This window comes from Typopeltis vanoorti, chromosome 21 (assembly GCF_054136105.1).
Source record: "Typopeltis vanoorti isolate ZY-2024b chromosome 21, IOZ_Tvanoo_1.0, whole genome shotgun sequence".
Classification (NCBI taxonomy): Eukaryota; Metazoa; Arthropoda; class Arachnida; order Uropygi; family Thelyphonidae; genus Typopeltis; species Typopeltis vanoorti.
The window spans coordinates 20,439,247-20,461,835 of NC_143569.1; the positions used below are offsets into that span (position 1 = coordinate 20,439,247).

At 36.3% G+C, this 22,589-nt stretch overlaps 1 protein-coding gene across 5 annotated transcripts in view; it reads left to right on the forward strand.

Annotated features, from left to right (window-relative positions):
• The window catches only part of LOC150094664 (NPC intracellular cholesterol transporter 1-like), a 672,338-nt gene that overhangs the window by 379,597 nt on the left and 270,152 nt on the right, over positions 1 to 22,589 (forward strand). The gene's annotated exons all lie outside the window — the stretch shown is intronic.

Below are 22,589 nucleotides of genomic sequence, written 5' to 3' on the forward strand. Positions count from 1 at the left end.
TTAGCTTTGACCAACCACACATTTTTTCAGAGTCTGACTATTTGTTTTGTTGGAACACAATACAGATTGAAGAATAAACTGAATAAGAAACTATCTTATTTAAAACACGAAAAAAACAAAAGTGTTCATAATATTTTTATATGCTTGCTAAATAAGTTAGCAGCAATAAGGTTTTGAAGTTAATATTCACCATTTGTTCATTACAGGATCTTCTGACAACTTTGTAGTTAAAATCATTACAGAAAAGATGTCTTCTAGTGTTTTCAGTATAGTCTACAGCTCAGTTTTGATAAATAAGTTGGCTTCACTCTGTGATAAGCATTTGAATAATACCACATTTTTAAACTGGTTGATGGTGAGAAAAGGTTTTAGTATTATAGTTTCATAATTAGTGTGGAGAGAGAAATAGAACTGCTGAGAAAGGAGATGGAAGGCATGAACACTCAGCTGAGAAGGGAGAATGGAAAGATAGGGAAGCTAGAGAAGTTGGCAACTGAGAGATGAAGGAATGGCAGAGATGGGGAAAGAGGAAAGTGGGGAAAGTCAAAAGAGTGGAAGAGCAAGGATGAAGAAATGAGAGGAAGGCAGGAATTTGAGAGAGAAAGGAGGGAGAGATTAGAAGCAGAAAGGATCAGGGATATCCGTGAGAAAACAATGAATGAAGCAGAAACACATTTTAGGAATGTTAGTCAAGTGAGTAATATTTATTATCCTACTAGTTTCACCAATTTTTGCTGTCGGCATCTTCAGGGATACAATTGTAAGCGATATGAAGGTAACAGACTAGGTTTTAACTGACAGTTCTAGTTCATACAAAATTAGTACAGTGCAAGACAATGCGCATGTCTCAGGAACATGATTTATTGTTACGAGACATAATGTAATTGGCGTGAAAGTTCATTTCGTTGATGTTTAGTGATCTAATTAAAGTTTTCCAGATTTCCGGTAGGATTAGACCTTGATTCTTATTTAGGTTTCCTGTTGAACAGGCAACCATAGCAGCCTCCTTGAAGGTTCTGGAATGGTAATTCTCTTCTATATAGGGCATATGACTCTTATTCCACTCAATAAGATGGTTGGTAGAGGCAAAGTGGGAAGAAAGGCCTCAAATATCTTGTCTGTTGTTTCTAACAACAGACAAGATATTCCTATGTGCTCCTTCTGTCTCATTTTGCAGCTTCTGGAGGTCTGACCAATGCAACTAACACCACAGGAGCAAGGTATATTATATACTCCAGAGTACTTGTAGAAAGGATGAGGGACTTTCGGTGATCATAAAAATTTCCGAATAGTATTGACCGGCTTGAATGCTACTCTAATATTGTGTGGTTTTAGAAGGATAGCCAATTTTTTGGAAATGCTGCTGACAAATGGAATAGTTAGAGTATTGATGTATTGAGTGTCATCACGTTGTCTTTGTGGTATCCGAAAAGAGAATCTCGTTGCAGAGTCTTTTAGGATAACCATTTAACGATAGCTCTCTGGATATTGTAGTTAATTCTTTTTGTAAGTCATCTTGGTCTGTTGTGTAATGTATAGCTCTTTTCGTAAGCATATGGATAATGCTAAGTTTCTGGGATATATGATGTAACGAGTTGAAATGGAGGTAATGTTCAATATTCGTAAGTTTTCTATACACAGACAGGTTGATACTGTTATTGTTTGTTTCTTTATTAGGATGTCTAGGAATGGAAGTTTTTCATCTTTTTCAATTTCTAATGGGAATTTGACGGTATGGTGGAAACTATTGATTTGGTTGAGATAACCCATTAGTTCTTCTTTCTTATGGTTCCAAATGATAAAGATGTCATCTACATATCTGTACCAAGTTTTAGGTTTTGGGGTAATTTGAGATAAGATTTTATCTTCTACTCTTCCATGAATAAGTCAGCACAAGAAGGAGAGAGGGAGCTACCCATGGCTAAACCGGTAAGTTGTTTGTAGACGGTTTTTTGCCAAATGAAATAGTTCGAAGTTAAACAATGATTGAACACCGTAGTGACCTTTCTTGGGAACAAGTTTTCTAAGATGTTGATGACTTCCATAGCTGGAATGTTTGTAACAGAGATGTGATGTCAAGGCTTGCTAGTATATCATCTTGAGAGATAGGGATGTTTTTTAATTTTTCAATAAAACGTGAGTTTTTGATATAAGTATCCGAGTTGTGAATGTGTTGTTGTAAAATCTTGGCTAGATATTTAGACAGTTGGTAAGTTGGAGAATAGATTCCATCAACTATTGGACGTAATGGTCTACCTTCTTTATGTATTTTAGGAATGCCATACAATCATGGAGTCAACGGGTGCATGGATTTTAGCTTTCTTATTAAGTCCATAGGCCAGTTATTCCATGTAATAGTTCATTGGTGTTGTTATGGTTTTTTTGCGTAGGATCTGTACTGAGAACGTCATAGACAGACGTGTCTGATAATAGATTGTTAATTTTCTCTTCATAATCTTGTGTATTCAAGATAACAGTATTATTGCCTTTGTCAGCTTTAAGTATGATGATATCTTTATTATTCTTTAATTTGAGTAGTGTTCTTCTTTCCATTTGGTTAGAATTGGTGTTAGGAGATCTTGACAGAGCAGAGAGGATTATGCTGCTTTTTAATCGTAAGTCATTAGCTATTATGGTTATTTGGTTATATGGTTATTTGGGTCATATGGTTATATGGTTATTTGGGTGTAGTAGCAATGAGATGGCTTTTTCTAAGTTGTAGATGAACTCTATTTTAGGAATAGCAGTAGGTTTTAAAGTGAGCTTGAATCCTTTTTTTGAGAATTGAGATCTCAGGTTTCGTTAAAATGTGTTTAGATAGGTTAATTATCACTTGGTTACTGGTAGAGACAGTTTAGAGTTAATGTAATTATCATATAGCAAGTTGAATTTATCAATTTGCATCTTTTTGCTGTAGCTGAAGGTTTTGGCATAACTGTTGTTAATCATATTATCTAAAAGTTGCCAGGTATCTACGTCAAGGTTATTAGAGATGTCTGTGAACAAATCATAACATTGAGAGCCTATTTGGCTGAGGAAGGCTCTCGTACGGCTAATTCTTTCTCGGAGAAGGGTGAGTGAAGTTTTATGGTAAATAATATTAGCTTTTTTTCTTATCTCAGGCCTTTCTTCCCACTTTGCCTATACCAACCATCTTATTGAGTGGGATAAGAGTCATATGCCCTATATAGAAGAGAACTACCATTCCAGAACCTTCAAGGAGGCTGCTATGGTCGCCCGTTCAACAGGAGACCTAAATAAGAATCAAGGTCTAATCCTACCGGAAATTTGTAAAACTTTAATTAGATCACTAAACATCAAAGAAATGAACTTTCATGCCAATTACATTATGTGTCGTAACAAATAAATCATGTTCCTGAGACGCACTTTGTCTCGCACTGTACTAATTTTGTATGAATTAGAACTGGCAGTTAAAACCTAGTCTTTTGCCTTCATATCGCATACCAATTGTATCCCTGAAGATGCCGATAGCAAAAATCGGTGAAACTAGTAGGATAATAAATATTACCCACTTGACTAACATTCCTAAAATGTATTATAGTTTCTTATACAAGTAGTCAAGAAAGAAAATCACAATGAATGAAGCAGTTTGGGGAGGCATATATGGTTATTTGATGATACAAGGTGTGCAGAGTAGAGTGTCAGGTAGTCTTTGGTGGGTGGAATGATAAAGAGTGTTGCAGTTACAATGAAAAGGGGGTACAAATGTAGAAGGGATGACAGTGATGTTTGGCATGAATGAGAGGTAGCATGAATCATGTAGCAAGAAGATTGATGTTTTGGATAGTGAAGCAGAATTGTTTCAGAGAGAGAGAGAAGAATAGCAAATGTGTTGCCATTGTATGATAAAACAGTAAGGAGTAAGAGTAGAGATAATGAATCCTTTCTTTTAAGCTTACACGGTGATCCGAATATATTTTTGAAAATCATGGAGACAACTACCATGTTTGAATAATAACTTTAGTTTAACATAACTAAAATCTACATTCGACGTGTCGACCTTTATGTCAAGGTCATCTTCTGGAGCGTACACACTATACACAGTAAACAAGCTGCACTACAATCAAACTGGTTTGTTAAAGTTACTGACCAACCACTACAACAATTGTTGGCCTGACCTCTGGTGAAAAAAAAATAAAATAAAATTATACATCAATGCTAGAATCCTATTATTAGTGTTATCTGTTGGTTGTAGAAATACCTTGGGTGCAACACCGTCTGTGTATCTATCTATATACATATATTAACATCATGATTATATGTACATTCCAGCCAGTTGGTATGGAATGGTTTCTAATACTAGCTGAAGATTGGCTAGAGTCCTGACTTATGCTGGATCGTATATATTAGGTAGGCTGAATGTGTGCAATCCAGATCCTTGGATTTTTCATGTCATCTTTGTTGTTGATATTTGGGTGGTTTATCAGGATTTCGCAGGCTTCCTTAAATTTCCTTTCATACCAGGTTTTTGTATGGTGTAAAGAGCGGGTGCTTTTCCATTTGATTTGGTGTAAGGTGTTGAGCACGTGATCTGAGAGGTCTGCTTCACCATAATGGTTATGTTTAATGTGTCTTATGTGTCTTTCTTATGTATAGGTATTGTCTGTCCTGCTTCACCAATGTACGGTAAGTTACAGGTGCAGGATGCAATAGACTCCAGGATGTGCCAATGGGGGGGAGAGGATCCTTAGAGGAGCTGAATATGGTTTTAAGTTTAGTGAGTGGCTTGAAAGTGGCATTGAGGTTATAATGTTGTAAGATTCTGTTGATTTTTTTTTTTGATAACCCTTTAATGCATGGGATGGCTATGGTTTTACTGTAATATAGATTTGTTTTTGTTGTTGTTTAATGGAGTATTTTATTAATAGTATTTTTGTTATAGCCATTATTTATGAATATGTTGCTGATGATTTTTAGTTCTTGTTTCAGGACTTGCTGGTTAGAGTAAATTGTTGTTGTTCTGTTTTTAAGGGTGTTAATGACTCCATATTTTTGTGATGGGTGGTGATATGAATTAGCATGTATGCACTGGCCCGTTTGTGTTGGTTTTCAGTAGACTGTGAAGGATTTACCATCGAAATCGAAAATCAAAACACGCTCCCATTCCTAGACACACTACTCGCACGTCTTCCTTCAGGCAGTCTATCCTTCACAGTCTACCGAAAACTGACACACATGGGCCAATACATACATGCTAATTCATACCACCACCCATCACAAAAATATGGAGTCATTAACACCCTTAAAAACAGAACAACAACAATTTGCTCTAACCAGCAAGTCCTGAAACAAGAACTAAAAATCATCAGTGACACATTCATAACTATTAATAAAATACTCCATAAAACAACAAAAACGAATCTAGATTACAGTAAAACCATAGCCCATACATTAAAGGGTTATCAGAAAAAATCAACAGAATCCTACAACATTATAACCTCAATGCCACCTTTAAGCCACCCACTAAACTTAAAACCATATTCAGCTCCTCTAAGGATCCTCTCCTCCCATTGGCACATCCTGGAGTCTATTGCATCCACACCTGTAACTTACCGTACATTGGTGAAGCAGGACAGGCAATACCTATACGTAAGAAAGACACATTAAATATAACCATTATGGTGAAGCAGACCTCTCAGATCACGTGCTCAACACCTTACACCAAATCAAATGGAAAAGCACCCGCTCTTTACACCATACAAAAACCTGGTACGAAAGGAAATTTAAGGAAGGCTGCGAAATCCTGATAAACCACCCAAATATCAACAACAAAGATGGCATGAAAAATCCAAGGATCTGGATCGCACACATTCAGCCTACCTAATATATAAGATCCAGCATAAGTCAGGACTCTAGCCAATCTTCAGCTAGTATTAGAAACTATTCCATACCAACTGGCTGGAATGTACATATAATCATGATGTTAATATATGTATATAGATAGATACACAGACGGTGTTGCACCCAAGGTATTTCTACAACCAACAGATAACACTAATAATAGGATTCTAGCATTGATGTATAATTTTATTTTATTTTTTTTTCACCAGAGGTCAGGCCAACAATTGTTGTAGTGGTTGGTCAGTAACTTTAACAAACCAGTTTGATTGTAATGCAGCTTGTTTTCTGTGTATAAAGTGTGTACGCTCCAGAAGATGACCTTGACATAAAGGTCGACACGTCAAATGTAGATTTTAGTTATATTAAACTAAAGTTATTATTCAAACACGGTAGTTGTCTCCATAATTTTCAAAAATGTAGTAGAGATAATGAGTGAGATTATCATGAGAATGTGTATGATGAAAGGCTTGGAATATGTGAATGTACGGAGTACATTTAATAGAAAGCGCTGCATGCAAAAGATAGATTTAAACACAGAAAGATGCAGGCATTTCAAGAGACTGTTCTTTTCTGGGCAAGTGAGTATGTTAGGGGTAGGAAATTAGAAAAGCAAGAATAGAACATAGTGTGCATGTAGGGATAGTGGCTTGAGAAATGGGAGTGTATATACTACACATATCGAGCACTGAATTAAAACTTTTATTTAATGCATTTTGGACTTCCTTTAGCCCGAATTACACCACATGTGTGGTTTGGCATAGATTCTAGAATCTATGTCTACACATACCAGGCATTCACCAGACAGTCAGCTTCCACCACCTTTAACTTGCTCAGATTTGACAGAAGAGGACTTTGCTCTTGGATCTGTTTTTCTAACATGTCCCCTACATTCTCAGGTGGCCAGGGAAGATTGGTGGAAGTTGTCTATCATGCTCAATGAACTACTGCTGAGCAGTTCTTGTGTGATTGACAGTAGCTTTGTCATCAGTGAAACAACTGTCACCTGCTGCTGGATTCAAAGTCAACATTGCAGGATGGACTTGATTGGCAACAATGTTCAGATATTCCTTGGAGGATACCTGACCTTCCAGCAATATCAAGAGACCCATTCCATACCAACAGAAAATTCCCCTACATCATGACACTACCCACGAACCTTGAGTTGTATTTGCAAGGCAAGCTGGGTTCATTGCTTCATGGGCCTTCTTCCAAACTCTCTACATACTGTTGGTACAGAACAAGTTGTATCATGACTTCTTGGAACACATGATGTTTTTCCAGTCTTCCAGTGTCCAATCACAGGGTTTTTGACACCAGTGTAGACAAACTTTCAGGGTCTTTGTAGAAATCAGTGGTTTCTGTATAGGTATGTGACAGCCAATACTGATCCTCTTCAATTCCCTGCACCTAGGTTGGTGAGATATGGATCAGGAACAGCTTCATTAAATGCTTTGGTGAATTGCTGCATACAGAAAGTTCTGTTTGTCTATAAAGCGTGTCAGATGACAGTGATCTTGTTCCTAACACTGTCTTCACACCACAGTTACGCCTCATAGACAAGCAATTTGGATTATTTGTCCATTGATTAAACAACCGAGGTATTTCACCTTTTGAGAAACCAGTCAGCTCTGCTGTTTTCAAAATTGTGGCTCTAGCCAGACAGGCAACCACAATAAGCCCTTTCTCAAACTCTGAATGATTATATCACTGCATAAGTGACATTTCCATATATCTTCATAAAGGTTTCTAATTCAGTGGCCAGTATGTATATATGAATACTGACAATGCACTGTTTTTTTTTTTTTTTTTTTTTTGTATACAAAAAATGATCGATTCACTATGTACAAAGTGTGCTATGTACTATGTGAAATTTGGTTAACTGAGGAAGGTGTACTGATACAGTTAGAAATCACAGGGTATGGAATATTTTGGGAAGATAAAAATGGTTTTGGAACATTACTTGTGATGTAAGATGAATTATGCTCTCCCAGAATAAAAATGACACTGATAGCTTTCAGATTATATGGTATGAGATAGAAGTTTATAAAACAAATATTGGATGTTGTTGTAGACAAGGCAAGTGCAAAACATATCATCATCATCATCATGGGGAACATAAACTATAGCAATATAAACTTGGTAGAGGAAGCAGCATACAGTACTTCTAATGAAATAGAATTTTCTAATTTGAATTTGAAAGTTTTGAATTTGGTAATAGCATCAAAAGGATCTAATTGTGACAGAGATGTCATACTCACCTCCAGCTAATAAGTGTAACCAGGTAGTCCTAACATTTAGGATAAATAGACATATTGAAGTATTAAGGGAGAAGGAATTTATTTAGAAGTTTTTCTTTTTTATTTTATGTTGCTCCCACACATGAAAGGTTACTTGCAAACCTCTGGTACATTTGTACTGTGCACGGACTAAGGATATTTTCCCCTATTTTTATCTTTTTTAAACTTTTAAAAAATATATTTTTAAAAGATTCTTTAAAATTAAATTTTCACATAGTCCAGAAAGCCCTAGAGTCCAAACCTGGAATTTTTTTTTCAAGCCACTTCAGACCTCCAAAAAGTGGGGCAGCATCTCACATTAGGTAATGAAATTCATCTCCTACCCAAACACAATCACAAACATTCATGCCCACAATGTGATTGGAACCATAGTCTGTTGGTTGGAGAGCAGGTATGCTAATCATTTGGGCAACCATTCCAACTGAGTGGTTATTATAATATATTAAATTAAATTATAATTTAACCACTATCATAGAGTTAGAAACTAGCATTGAGATACAGTGGAAAGAATTTCAGGGAAGAGAGGTTAAAAGTTTTTCCACTTGGTTATACTATAAATTAAAGATGCCAAGAAATTATGTTCTTGATTTAATCCTTTATCCAAGTGTAAGACTGGACAACTCATAAATAGAGGCTAATTACTTCACCTCACTTGCCTTAGTATTCCATAATGTAAAGCACATATCCTTACAGACATGTATAATGCTATGCTTAGTATCACTTCTGGATCTGGCTCCCACTGATGAGACCACAATAAAGGTCGAAATTGGTCTGGGTAGTGACCCTTCCCATAATGCATCGTATTATAATTGTCCATAAGGATATGTGGTTTGCATTATGGGATACTAAGGCAAGTAATGTGAAGTTATTAGCCTCTATATATGAATTGCCCAGTTTTAAAGTTACTTCATGCACAAACTTTGTTTGCTTACACACTTGAATAAAGAATTAAACTAAGAATATAATTTCTTGGCATCTTAAAATTTTTGAAGAAAGAGAGGTTAGTACTGCATGGAAAATACTTAAGAAAAAAATGATGTCATCAATGGCAGATTGTATTATTATTATTATTATTATTACTATGGGCTACTCTATGCAGTCCTTGGACTCATTGAGGGAGGCCCTAAACATCATGCCAGGCATTATCCAACATTTGCACAGTATCTATCATACTATGCTCTGAACTTATTCACAGTCATGGCACCCACAACAGACTCTGGCAACCTGTTCCACTCATTCACCACTCTCTTTAGTTCTAACACCCTTGACACCATCTTGGTCACTTGCTTCTGGATCTTCTCAACCTCTTCCTCATCATCAAGAAACCCATGTATAGTCAAGATGGGATACAATCAAGATTCAATAAAGAGGAATAATAACCTGCTCTTCTCTGCTTGTCAGAGTATTCTTTAGTAACCAAGTAATCTGATGAACTGCTTTAGCCACTTTTGCTATGTGCCTTCTAAACTTTAACTCCCTGTCCACTAACACTCCAAAATCTCTGGCTTGGTTAATTTCCTAGAGTACAGTTTTATCAATGTAGTATACAGCTGGTAATCTTTTCAACTCAAAATGCATAACTTTATACTTTACCACATTAAACTGAAATCATTTGGATAGACTGGCAGTCTATCCAAATCATCCTGCAAAATTTTAATCTAAACTGTATTAACTATTGTTCTACGCAACTTTGCAAATTAAATTATAACGTAGGCCACTGTCATAGAGTTAGAAACAAGCTTTGTGATGCAGTGGAAAGAATTTGAAGGAAGAGAGGTTAAAAGTTTTTCCACTTGGTTATACTATAAACTATAGATGCCAAGAAATTATTTTCTTGATTTAATCCTTTATCCAAGTGTAAGCAAACAACTGAACAATTCCTCTCAGATACCTTCCTATATCATTAATGTACAAATTAAACAGCAGTGGACCAAGAACAGAGTCCTGTTGCATGCCACTAGTTACAGGTCTTCTTCTGCACTCTACTCCTGAATAAACTACTCTCTGATATTTTTCTATCAACCACCCTCTTATCTACTTCACCAACTTTATATCCTTTCCCATGTGCTGCAATATGATGATTAGAATTCCATGCCATATTCTGTCAAAAGCTTTTGCAAAGTCCAGTGGTATCATCATAAATCCATTACCTTTTATCTAACTCAGCTGTCACTGTTATTGTAAAATGTGAGCAAGTTACTGGGGCTTGACCTACCCTTCACAAAACCATCTTGTCCCCATACAGTATCCCATTTCCTATATTTTGCTCTTGACCTACTTCTCCAGTACCTTGAGTAATTTTCTACATCAGTCTTGGAGCCTCCTTGATGCAATGGAACAGATTTCCCCTCTTTCCATCCCTTTGGGATTAACTCAGAGCTGAGACTTAGAATAAACAATGTGGTCAAAGGCACTGACAATTCCCTATCACTTCACATAAAACTTGAGCTGGTATACCATCTACTCCCATTGCTGTGATAATCATGATAATCCCATGATCTAGCACATTCATATTAAGGTTCTGTAATATGCTATGCACCTCAAATTCACTTACGTCAGTTCCCATATAAGTCTTTGCCTCTCTCATTACTGCAATATCTCCACCTGGATAATATACTCTTTCAAAGTGTTCAAATTCACTACCACTGTTTCCCCCCTTGCATGGACATGCCTTGTATGGACATAACTCTTTACTTTTTTTCATTAATAGCACTCCCCCCCCCCACTCCTTTTTACCCTTTCAATCATCATCATATACATTATACCCTTCCATCTCTATTCCTGTCAGAATGTCCTCATTGAACCATGTCTCACTTATTTCAACAATATTTGGGTGAATGAACTCAGCTCATTCCTGGGTCTATAACAAGTTTGACTGATACCACTTATGAGATGTGACTTCTCCATAATTTTCTTGAACCATTTCTTTTCCTCCTTACTCATCCCAGAACCTTATTCAAACCCAACTGTTTTCCTTACCTCCGAGGTCATCCCTTTCCCTTTTTGTCTACATACACATTCACTTGTAGCATCAGCCTATCTCATGCTGTGTTCCCCTTCCACCCTGAGTCTGTCTCCCCTTTTCCCTGTTTTTCTTGCACACTTGTTTTCTCATTCTCTATGCTCATACTATCCACTTCTCCATTCATAAGCACTACTTCAATCTCTCCTTCCTTACTCTCCTGCTCTTTCACATCCCTTATTACTTGCTGAGATTCATTCTCTGAATTCATTACTCTCCCTTCCAGCAGTAGTCTCTTCAAATGACTCACACCAAAACCATTTAAATGCAGTCCATCACTCTTATTTGATTCAATTCTTATTTAGAATTAACAAACTCACTCCTTTCTCCTCACACATTTCTGCTAACATATCATTCACAATCTTTGCTCTCCACCTTATTTCATCAGTCATACCTGGTTAGCGAATTGACTACTTTTCCTATCACACTATTATCGTTTATCTTCTCAACAGCCTCTTGATATCCAATGTTATGTGTTCCTTGTTCCCAGTGAAGTCATTTGTGCCGATTACAACCATCAACTGTTTTGCTCGATTATTCCTCATATCCTGCACTTAATCACTCTATTCACTAAAAAACACACGTACTAACCACAGTGATAAGTTTTAATATGTAAATATTTCATCCTAAGTATCTTGGGACATCCTCAGTACAGTAATTGAAACAATACTAGGAATAACATACAGTTGGGCACATGACTACAATGGAATCCCAAGATGCATGCAGTAGCGTGTTATAGAATTAAATACTTTATATACTTTATATAAACGTTCATGTTTATATAAAGATCTATGTAAAAGTTTTGTCTTTCCCCAATGGATCCTATGGTTTGGGTTTTCAACTCCATGTTGAGCAAGACCAGATTTCTGCAGTTTGAAAAGACGAATGTGGTCCTGATGTTCCAAAATGCGTTTCTGAACAGATCTACCTGTCTGTCTGTCCATAGTAAGACAATTTACAGGAGCATGAAACCTCGTACACATGAGGTAGCATCAGAGGTGAGAGTTTGTCTTTAGGAGAAGGTAACAAGTTATAGATCTGGTTGATGGGTTTGTAGGTAGTGGCAAAATTGTATTTCTTCATAATTTTTGAAAAACATTCGAAGATGTCTTTGACATAAGGTATCTTCAAACAAAGACAAGAAGAATCCTATGTGCTTCTTCTTGTCTTTATTACACAGACCAAATTTAAACTGTACTGATGTTCTTGCTATTCCTAAAGTATGGAAATTGTCATACAGAATTGTGTAAAATAATATCTTTGTATATGTTATCTTTTTTTTTCCAGTTATATTTTAATTTAATTCTATAACACGCTACTGCACGCATATTGGGATTCCATTGTAATTATGTGCTCTAACTGTCCCAAGGATATCCCAAGATACTTGGGATGAAATATTTGCATATTAAAATTTATCACTGTGGTTAGTATGTGTGTTTTTTAGTGATGAATTCACCACAAGTTTCATTGTATAAAAAAATCACTCTGTTCATTTTACCTCCAGTAAAACAAATCTTGTGCAACTTCTCGTTTACCATACAACATCTGCTGGTCTTTTGTTACCTCTTTCATACCTACATCATTCTTTTCCTTATTCACTCTTCCCTACATATCTTCATTTCACTCTTCATCTGTTTCATCTCTTGCCTTAACCAACTCAGCTTCAACTCTTGCATTTTTTTTTCTCTCATTCACTCTCTGAATCTTATTGAGCTTTCTTTTTATTGGAATGGGGATGAATATAGATTTGTTTTCATACTGTCAGGAAGATGCCAAATAAATATGAAAGGTTGTAGAGTTGGTAATGGATGAGTGTTAATTCTGAAGCATGTATAAGCACAATTAGGAGATACTATTAGGATGAGAACTTGCTAGTATATAAACTATTTTAACTTATGTCTTTCTGGCAAAAGACCAGAGAAGTCACATGGTAAAGTGTACATGGTATAGTAGGAGGAGAAAAATGATGCTTGTAGATCAGCTTTATCTTTGGTTGGTTCCATCTGACATTCAGATGGAACCATCTGAATGTCAGACAAGCATGGAAGGATTGAAATTGTAGGGTGTGTGTTACTGGAGCTTTCCTCTTTTACTTTTTTGTGGTACTATTCATGAGGTGAAGACATGAGAGCTGGAAGAGGCTAGAAATAGGATGGCTTGTAGAATAGAAAACTTAAACAAGGTTATGGGTTGAGTTACCAAGAATAGTGTGGACATCTGTACACAGTAGCAGTGTATGAGCTGGATTAGAAAAGATCACTGGTGTTGGAAGAATAATGAGGATTATCTAATATTCTGATAATACCAGATAATCCTCATCATCATTTGGTAAGCAAATTGCCATTGTATCTCCTTATTTAAAGGTAATCAGATGATTTGAAATAGATCATCGATATATGCAATAAAAGAAATAACTTACTGTTCATCATCATATGCCAGTCTGGTTTGCCGAGTGGTTGGTGTATCCACTCTCCAGCCAAAAAAAAAAAAAAAAAAAAAAAAAAGGTTGCAGGTTCGAATCCCGGCATGGGTGTTTGTGATTGTCTGTGAAAATACGTGGTGGTGGTCAGTGGTAGATGGCGTTAGTGTAGATGATGAAGGTAGTTGCAATTCGTGGATTGGTGGAGACGAAGAGTTGTAGAGCAGGTGCCCTCCCTCGATGAGTCTTTGGACTCCCTGGTGGTGTGTTTTATGTAATAATAATAATAATAATAATAATATTCTTAATATGTACTCTCAGGGGATGTGCAGGATATTATGATATTACTACATGAACAGTTTACATCATTACTAACATCCTATCAGTGATTTTTTTCCAAATTAATCTGTTATTTGTCTTCCCTCCGATATTGTCAGATCTTATATTTCAGTCTTCTAAGACACTTTTTTTGCTACATAAATCCATCTATACTTTGTTCTTCCTCTGTATCTTTTCCTTCATTTTTGCATGAAACACTTGTTTTGCTAACCTTCCCCCTCTCCTGTTCTGTCTAAGTGACCATACCACAGGTTAGCTCTGCTCACACACTCCTGGATGTTAACAATATCTAGTTCCTTTTTAATATCCATTTTATAATATAATTTTGCCATTGATTCCATCTATTCACTCTCCAAATCTTCCACAGAACTCTCAGGTGTGTGTGTGTATGCATTCTTCATTCTTTGATCAAGTATTTAATTTCTAACTCAGCTTTTAGATCCATAAGTTAAAATCGGTTTGAACACAATCTTGTATGTAGCGTGTTTAGTATTTTGACAAATTTTTCTCTTATTCCATATAAAGTCATTCAGTTAACTTCCTACTATACCAACTTTGGTAATTTCTTTTGTCTGTTTCCATATTTTATTTGCGATCTTTGCTAAACATTAACCTTAATTAGCTGAAATGTTTTACTTATTTTATAAGTTCTCCATCCAGGATACGGTTGATGTTTTCAATTCCTTCCTATTTTCATATGCTTTGACTTTTTATTGCTGATTTTCATAAGAAATTTATTACAACCGTTATTCAGTTCAGATCCTGCTGACTTGTTCTGGATTTATTTAGGAGTATAACATTTAGGAATACAACTCTTTTCTGCATAAATGTTTCACACCTGACCTCATTTCTAACCATCTTCCTGTACCTCCTTCAATTCTAATGGCTGACTTACATATCAAATATAAGCTGTATATTGCTTCATATAATGTCCTATTTACACCATATAATTTATGCCATATATAAACTATTCACCATTACATTTTGAATGACTCTTCCCTTGGCATCTTGTCACATGCCTATTCCAGGACTACAAAACTTGCAGATCCTTGTTATATTTCCATGATTTCTTAACTGTTTATTTTAAAGTGAAAATCTCATTCTAATAACCTCTGTTTGGCTTTAATCCAGATTATTCTTCTCCAAGTCTCCCTTCCACAATTATTCTTAGCCATTCATTAAGTATTTATTATAATAATAATAATTATTATTATTATTGCATGACACCTCCAGGGAGTCCAAAGACTCATCAAGGGAGGACACCTACCCTATATCTCTCTGTCTCCACCACTTAATCCACCAACTACAACTAACCGCAATTACACCAACACTATCTACCATCCACTATCACCACTAGTATTTCCACAGACAATCACAAACATCCATGCCAACAGCGGGATTAGAACCCACAGCCTTTTGGCTGGAGTGTGGATACACTAACCACTCGGCCAAGCAGGCTGGTAGTATGCTTATATAAATGTTAACTAAGTAGAGAAATTCTTCTGTAATTTTCATTTTTATTTCCCTTTTTATAGATAGTTACTGTAAGAGTTCTATTGCAATCATCTAGAATTCAAGACTTTGACCAGTCCTGAAGTATTCAGTATAACCACTGTAAAACTTTTATACTTCTGTATTTGAGCATTTCTAGTTTAATATCATGCACTCCAGCTGCTTTTACACATTTCAGGTTTTTGATTACTTTTTCTTCCTTAAGTATTGATATATATACAGTAAAACCCATTTTTTACACTTTTCAGGGGAATGATGGAAAAAAGTGTAAATAGCAGGAAATGTAAAAAACACTAAAAAAGGCTAAAATATGACTTAATGTTAGTATGTGAGTCTATATACTAGATTACAAAATTTAATAACTGAAAATAAATGAATTTACAATTACTTACATTTATCTATTTTAAAAAAATCTTTAATTGTTGATTGTTTTGCTTTTCATTTTTTTTTGACATAACGCCAGATTGCTTTGCATTGAGTTCAATGCTTGACCTGTTTTTTACTATCGTGTTCAAAGTGGACATGGAGAATCCAAGATCTTTTGCTAAATGTACACGTGTTCCAGCATGCCAATCTACACGTTGCAGAATTGCCATCTTTTCTTTTACCGAAATACATTTTCTGTCATTTTTCTCCATGTTACAACATGGATAATCCACCACCCCAACTTGAAAGCAACTTTCACACACTAAATTATGGAACAGAAATTCTGCAATATCAATTCGTTACTGTGACTGAAAAATCACTGTATCGCTCATCGCTAAATTACTGCTGCAAGCGTGCAAGTGACTGTGATGGTGGAAATGAAACTACAGCCAAAAGCAACGCCATCTGGGAACAGAAATGCGCAGATTTCCACAGAAATCGATTCGAAAATCGGTATTGTCACCCGAGAAAAAAAACGCAAAGCACGGGAAATAAAGTCCACATCAAGTTGTTAATGGCGGGTAAACAATATATCGTAAGGATAGGCCTTAAGACGGGACCAATGGAAAATGACATAAATGGCAGGAAAACGTAAATTGCAGGAACGTAAAAATGGGGTTTTACTGTATATATATATATACAGGGTGTTCGGGATAAATTTGACAGTTTCGTAAGGAAAAAGAAAATCTTCTTTGTATATATTAAATTTAATGAATTGACAAAAAAACATTACAGGCAGAGTTAATTACAATACTATCAACAAGATTTACTCAAAATAACCACCATTAGCATCGATCACAGCTTCAATTCTGCTTCGGAACCTCGAACAAGCTGATGCTACAGTCTCCCTGGGAAGGGCCGCAAAAACTGTTTTAATTTTATCCATTAACTGGGCTTTTGTATTACTGGAAGTGCGATTGGTGTCTTTTTCAACTGCACCGCATACAAAATAATCCATGGGGTTAAGGTCTGGGGAGTTTGGAGGCCAAACATTTGGACTGGTGAAGTCGTAGAAATTTTCAGACAACCATTTTTGACTTTTCCCAGAGGTGTGGCAAGGGGCCGAATCCTGCTGCCATACATACGGCCTACCATTGGCTACCCTTGTTATCCAGGGCTTGACTACAGTTAGCAACTCCACGAACAAAGCCCGAATTCCAATGCCAGGGTTCTTCAACACCTGTTCCTGCAGATTTGCGAGGAATTCTGCTGTACGAACGCAATCAGATCGTCTGCTAGGGATCTTTCTTCTTGCTACATCCTCGTAGTCACCATTGCAAGTCTCTAGTTCATGCCTGATTGTTTTTACTGTATTCAGGGAGCATTGGGCAGCAGTCGTAATATCCTTATTTTGATGGCGGGCACGAATCATCATGATACAAGTTATTCTCTTCCATGATTCAGGTGGGTTCCAGCTATCCATCCTTTCTGACATCTTGTATATGAATGAAGAAGGGTCCAAACTTTTAAATGAAGAGAAGTGTGTGTTAATACATGTAACTTACGGAAAAATATAATTAATTATAAATATGTCAAATTTATCCCGAACACCCTGTATATATGTACTCTTGATTTCATTCCTCTTGAATGTCTTCTACCACATGTTACTATTGCTTGATTCATTTAACAATATTTCACAGTAATTACTCCAGACATCTAGAATATCTTTATCTTCAGTTTTCGTGTGACCATTATCATCTTGTTCTTTTTTTTCTCAGTTTCTATGCTTTTTCACTTGCCCCCAGAATATTATTATTATTTTACAGCATCTCCATGGAATCCGCTGACTCATTATAGGAGACCCAAATTAACCATTATACACACAAATCCTATCATACCTCTCCTTTAATTGATTCACCATCAAAGAACTCACACCCAATTCTGGCAACCCATTCCACTCACCACTCTCCACACATAAAATCTGATCTGGGGTGCACACCCCTACTTACCACACTCTTACACAACTTCCACAGATTGATACTAGTTCTCTGACTATTTGTCATATATTGAAAATTTTCACTTGCATCGATTTTATAAAACCCCTTTAATATCTTAAAAGTATCCGTCATGTCCCCCTCTTTTACTTATCACCTAAACTTTGTAACCCACAAATTTTCAACCTATTCTTGTAGGGAATATTCCACAAACCTGTCACCATCTTGGCCACTCATCTCAAAATCATCTCTACCATCTCCTGGTTCCCACCTGAAGAAACCCAGGTGACAAAATCTGTGCACAGTAGTCAAGATGTGGTTGAATCATAGCCTTATAAAGAGAGATAATAACAACTTCCCTATCTTTACTTGTTGGCATGTTTTTTAAAATCAAAGTAGTCCTTTGAGCTATTTTACCAACTTTTTTAATATGCCCTCTGAACTTCAACTCTTTTTCCACCTCCCAGTTATTTTCTGTGTTCTTTCCAAATTCTTCGTATGAATTTTGTTTAGCTAGTTTTACATATTGCTTTGATTTCTTACATTTTTCTCTGTATTCTCTAACAGCACATTGTGACTTACTTGTCGGGAAATTTTGATATGCTTTCTTGTTTTTCTTGACTGTCTTTTTAACTTCCCAAGTTCACCTTGGAGTACTGATTTTTTTTTGTCCTTGTTTCATCTTCATCACATGCATATCTGGCTGAATCAGTCAGCATTTCCTTTATGGTCTGTAAACAAATCTTTCAAGATTGGTTCTTTCAAAATCTTTCATTATTTCTGAATAATAATTTGTGTATTTGAGTCTACAGTTCACTGCTGCAAGTTGCTCAACTTGGATTCATTTTAAAACTTTCTTACACACTTACATCTTAAGGGACCCTATGATTTGGTACAAAAATATAACTGGAAAATATACCATGATTATAATTCGTCATGAATTTCATGAACATAATGTTTTCAATATGATATTCAATTTTATCCTGTATAAAACTAAATGATGATCACCTTTTTTCTATGTGTACTCTTGTGTCCTGAAGAAGCATGAAGAGATCACTATCATTAATATCAAAGTCAGTGAGACTTTTTTATTTTTTGCTTCTCCTCTTCATGCAAAACGAAAATGAAAACAAAATTTATCACACTTGTATTTAAAGAATTGGTTGGGAATGGATGAAATGGAATATATTGTGAAAAAGAACACTCTTTTATTTTCAAGTGACTTGATTTCAAAACATCATGTTCATGAAATTCATGATTGATTATAATCATGGTATATTTTCCAGTTTTATTTTTTTACCATATTATGGGGTCCCTTAATAGTCAAAAAGCTAGATGACTTGGAGGAGACCAACATATAGCCTATTAAGGAGTGGAGAGAACCTGCTGCATCTTCTGATCTAATGTCTAATCATCAGCTTAACTTGATGTATAGAAACGTAAGACATTATAATTAATAAATAAGATAAAATGGATTTAACTTACGTATATATATTTTTAATAGTAAAAAGGTTTTCTCCTATATTAAACAACTAAAACAGAACCTAATATATTCAACAATAGCACACACAAACTGCACATACATGATGTAGAGCATCATTGTCTAATTATGTTAAGGTTCTAGTAAAATAAGTAGTCTTCAGCTTCTTGTGATACATTCTTTTAGCAGATATTATTTCCTGGATACTAAATAAATGAGTATGCTCTGGTAATTTGGGATTTAGCCAAATAAGTGAGATTCTTCTGAATAGCAGCTACCAGATGTTACATTCAGGCTATAATAATCAGGGAAAGGAAGGAGTAGCTGTAATATTCAACTCTAAACATGAGATTAATCCTGAATGGCAGGCAATAGTGATGTGGGCAAACAGCACATGAGCAGTAGAAGGGTAAGGAATGATTATCAAAGTATGAGAGGAAATTAGTTTTGCAAGCCAAAGGTAATTCCAAAGAGTTCTTTCAGTATGTGGTAAATGAAAGGAAGAATGATCTCAATAGAATAATTTTGACAAGTGCCAATGGTAGGGAGGTAACTGAAGCAGGTGAAATAGTTACTGAGTGATCACTTTGCAAGGGTATATCATCTGGCTGGCAATACACTATCTACCAATAATTGTCCAGACACTTTAACAATTTACAATTGATACTAGCAGGTGAATCCTAATATTGGGTATGTCCACCTTTGGCTTTGATGCCCTCCTGCACCCTTTGAGGGAAGCTTTCCACCAATGTGCAGCAGACATCAGGTGGAATTTGTCTCCATTCCTCCATTAAAGTTGTCACTCGATCTGTCACTGAACTCAGTGACAGATCAAGGACGTGCTGCTCTGGACCTCATTCACCACTCCAATTCATTCCTTGGGTGTTCGATGGGTTAAGGTCAGGACTCTGCACAACCAGGGCAGTCCTTTAACACCCATCTCTTCATACTATTCCATAATAGCTGCTGCAGCTATTGTGGCATTTGGCATTGTCGTCCTGATAGTAACACAGGTCCATTCCATCCAACTTCCATAGTGTAGGCAACACCTCGTTATCAAGAATATCAAGGTACTGAGAGCTGTCCTCATGGAACCACGGAAGTGGTCCCACTCCAGACCAACTGAATGCACCTCCAGACCATTACTCCTCCACCACCAAACTTTATTGTGGATACAACACACTGTGGTAACAAGCGTTCACTAGGCTGTCTCTACATGCACAACCTGCCATCAGACTGGAAACAAGTAAAACCTTGATTCATCACTCCAGACTACCATTTTCCACTGGTCAATTGTCCAGTTCACCTGCTCTTTGTACCAGGCTAGACAAGCTTCCTTGTTCATTGTTGTGATGTTCAGCTTGTGCTGCTACATTTCTGTGGAAACTCAGTAAATGGAGTTCTTTTCATACAGTATTAGTGCTCACGATGGTGTTCCAGATGCGTTCCGATAGTAGCCAGTTTTTGCATGCCACTTGTTTTAACACTCTCCTGTACCTGTCAGTCATTTTTGGCAGCCACCCTGATTTTCCTGCACTAGTGATGCCAGAATGTCTCCATTTGTTGATCACATTGCCATCCATTGATTTTGTATGCTCCAGTTGAGTGGCAATGGCACTTATGAACATACCACCAATATGACAGTGCACAATGACACCGATCTCGAAGTCACTGAGTTCCTGTCCTGTTGCTATATTACTTGTATTCAACTGCTACGATGAAATACTGCTTCCTACTATATGTACACCAGTTTTTATGTTATTAACAAATCTGGAATATTTTATAACTTGAAAAACATGGGTGTCCAGACATTTATTGGTAAATAGTATTGTATTATGGCAATTGTGTTGAAATAGAGGTGGACAAACTTGGAAATGCATGGGATATTACAGAACCTTGATATGAAGACAGCTATGGGATTAGATAGCATATCAAACCCCATATTATGAGAATGTGCTAGGGAATTAGCAGTGCTTTTGACTAGATTATTAATTTTCAGCTCTGGGTTGGTCCTAAGGGAGTGGAAAGAAAATAAAATAGTTCCATTGCATCAAGATGACTCCAAGATTGAGGAGGAAAATTATTGACTAATAAGCATCTTAGGAATGATGGCCAAGGTATGGGAGAGGTTGTAAAGAAAAAAAAATTCAGGAATGCATGGATAGAAATCAGATACTATATGAGGGTCAGCATGCTTTTGTGAAGGGTAGATCATTGATTCTCAGTAATTCTATCACTTTTTTTATAATAAAGTTAGAGCTGAGTTGGATAAAGGTAATGGCTACATGTTGATTCTGATGGATTTTGCAGCATAATTTTTACAGAATTCTGCATGGAAATCTTATATAAATTGCAACAGACAGGGATGGATATGAGGCTAGCAATAGATAAGAGTGTGGACAGTAGTTTATCCAGAAGTAGAGTCCACAGAATGCATGTGACTAGCTTTGTGTCCCTTCTTATGTGTAATCTAATGATTTCATTGAAAAAGCATTTATTATTATCATTATTATTACTACATCAGAATGTAGTAATGGAGGCCAACACTAATTATTATTCACACAATACCATACTTATCACACTTCTCTTTAAACTCATTCTTTGCCAGTGCACTCCCAGCTACCTGTGGCAGTCTGTTCCAGTCATTCACGATTCTCCTAGAAAAATATCTAATCCTAACACCTTTACTAACTATACTCTTACACCACTTTCAGGGTTGAACCCTTTTGCTCTCCCTACTTGTTGTCATGTGTTGAAGAATTTCTTTTGTATCAATCTTAAGAACTCCTTTTCTTAACTTACATGTTTCTATCATGTTCCCTCTTTTCTGCCTATTAATTAAACTTTGCAACCCACACATATTCAATCTTATCCTCATAGGGAGCATTCTGTAAACCTGTTGTCAGTTTTGTGATTTGTCTATGGATCATTAAGTCCTCCATAGCGTAATTGGAAGAATGACAGTACTTCGCACCCTTCAGTTGGAAAAGGCCTAAGTTCGAGTCTCGTCATGATGGGAGGAATCTTTATATGGACTTTTTCAATCGAAGGCAAGTTAGCCGATCTCATACGGAGGTAGCAGGGGTTTTTTTCTCTCGGAAACTCGGGTTTTTCATCCCTCATACAGACAAATCAGCCCTTTAGAACACAAATATAAATATAAATTACAACATGCAATTTATAGACAAAAATACTAGCTGTGGTGGTGGTGGGCAGTAGATAGCGCTGATGTAGATGATTGGTAGTAGGTGGAGACGGAGAGTTGTACAATAGGTGTCCTCCCGCGATGAGTCTTCGG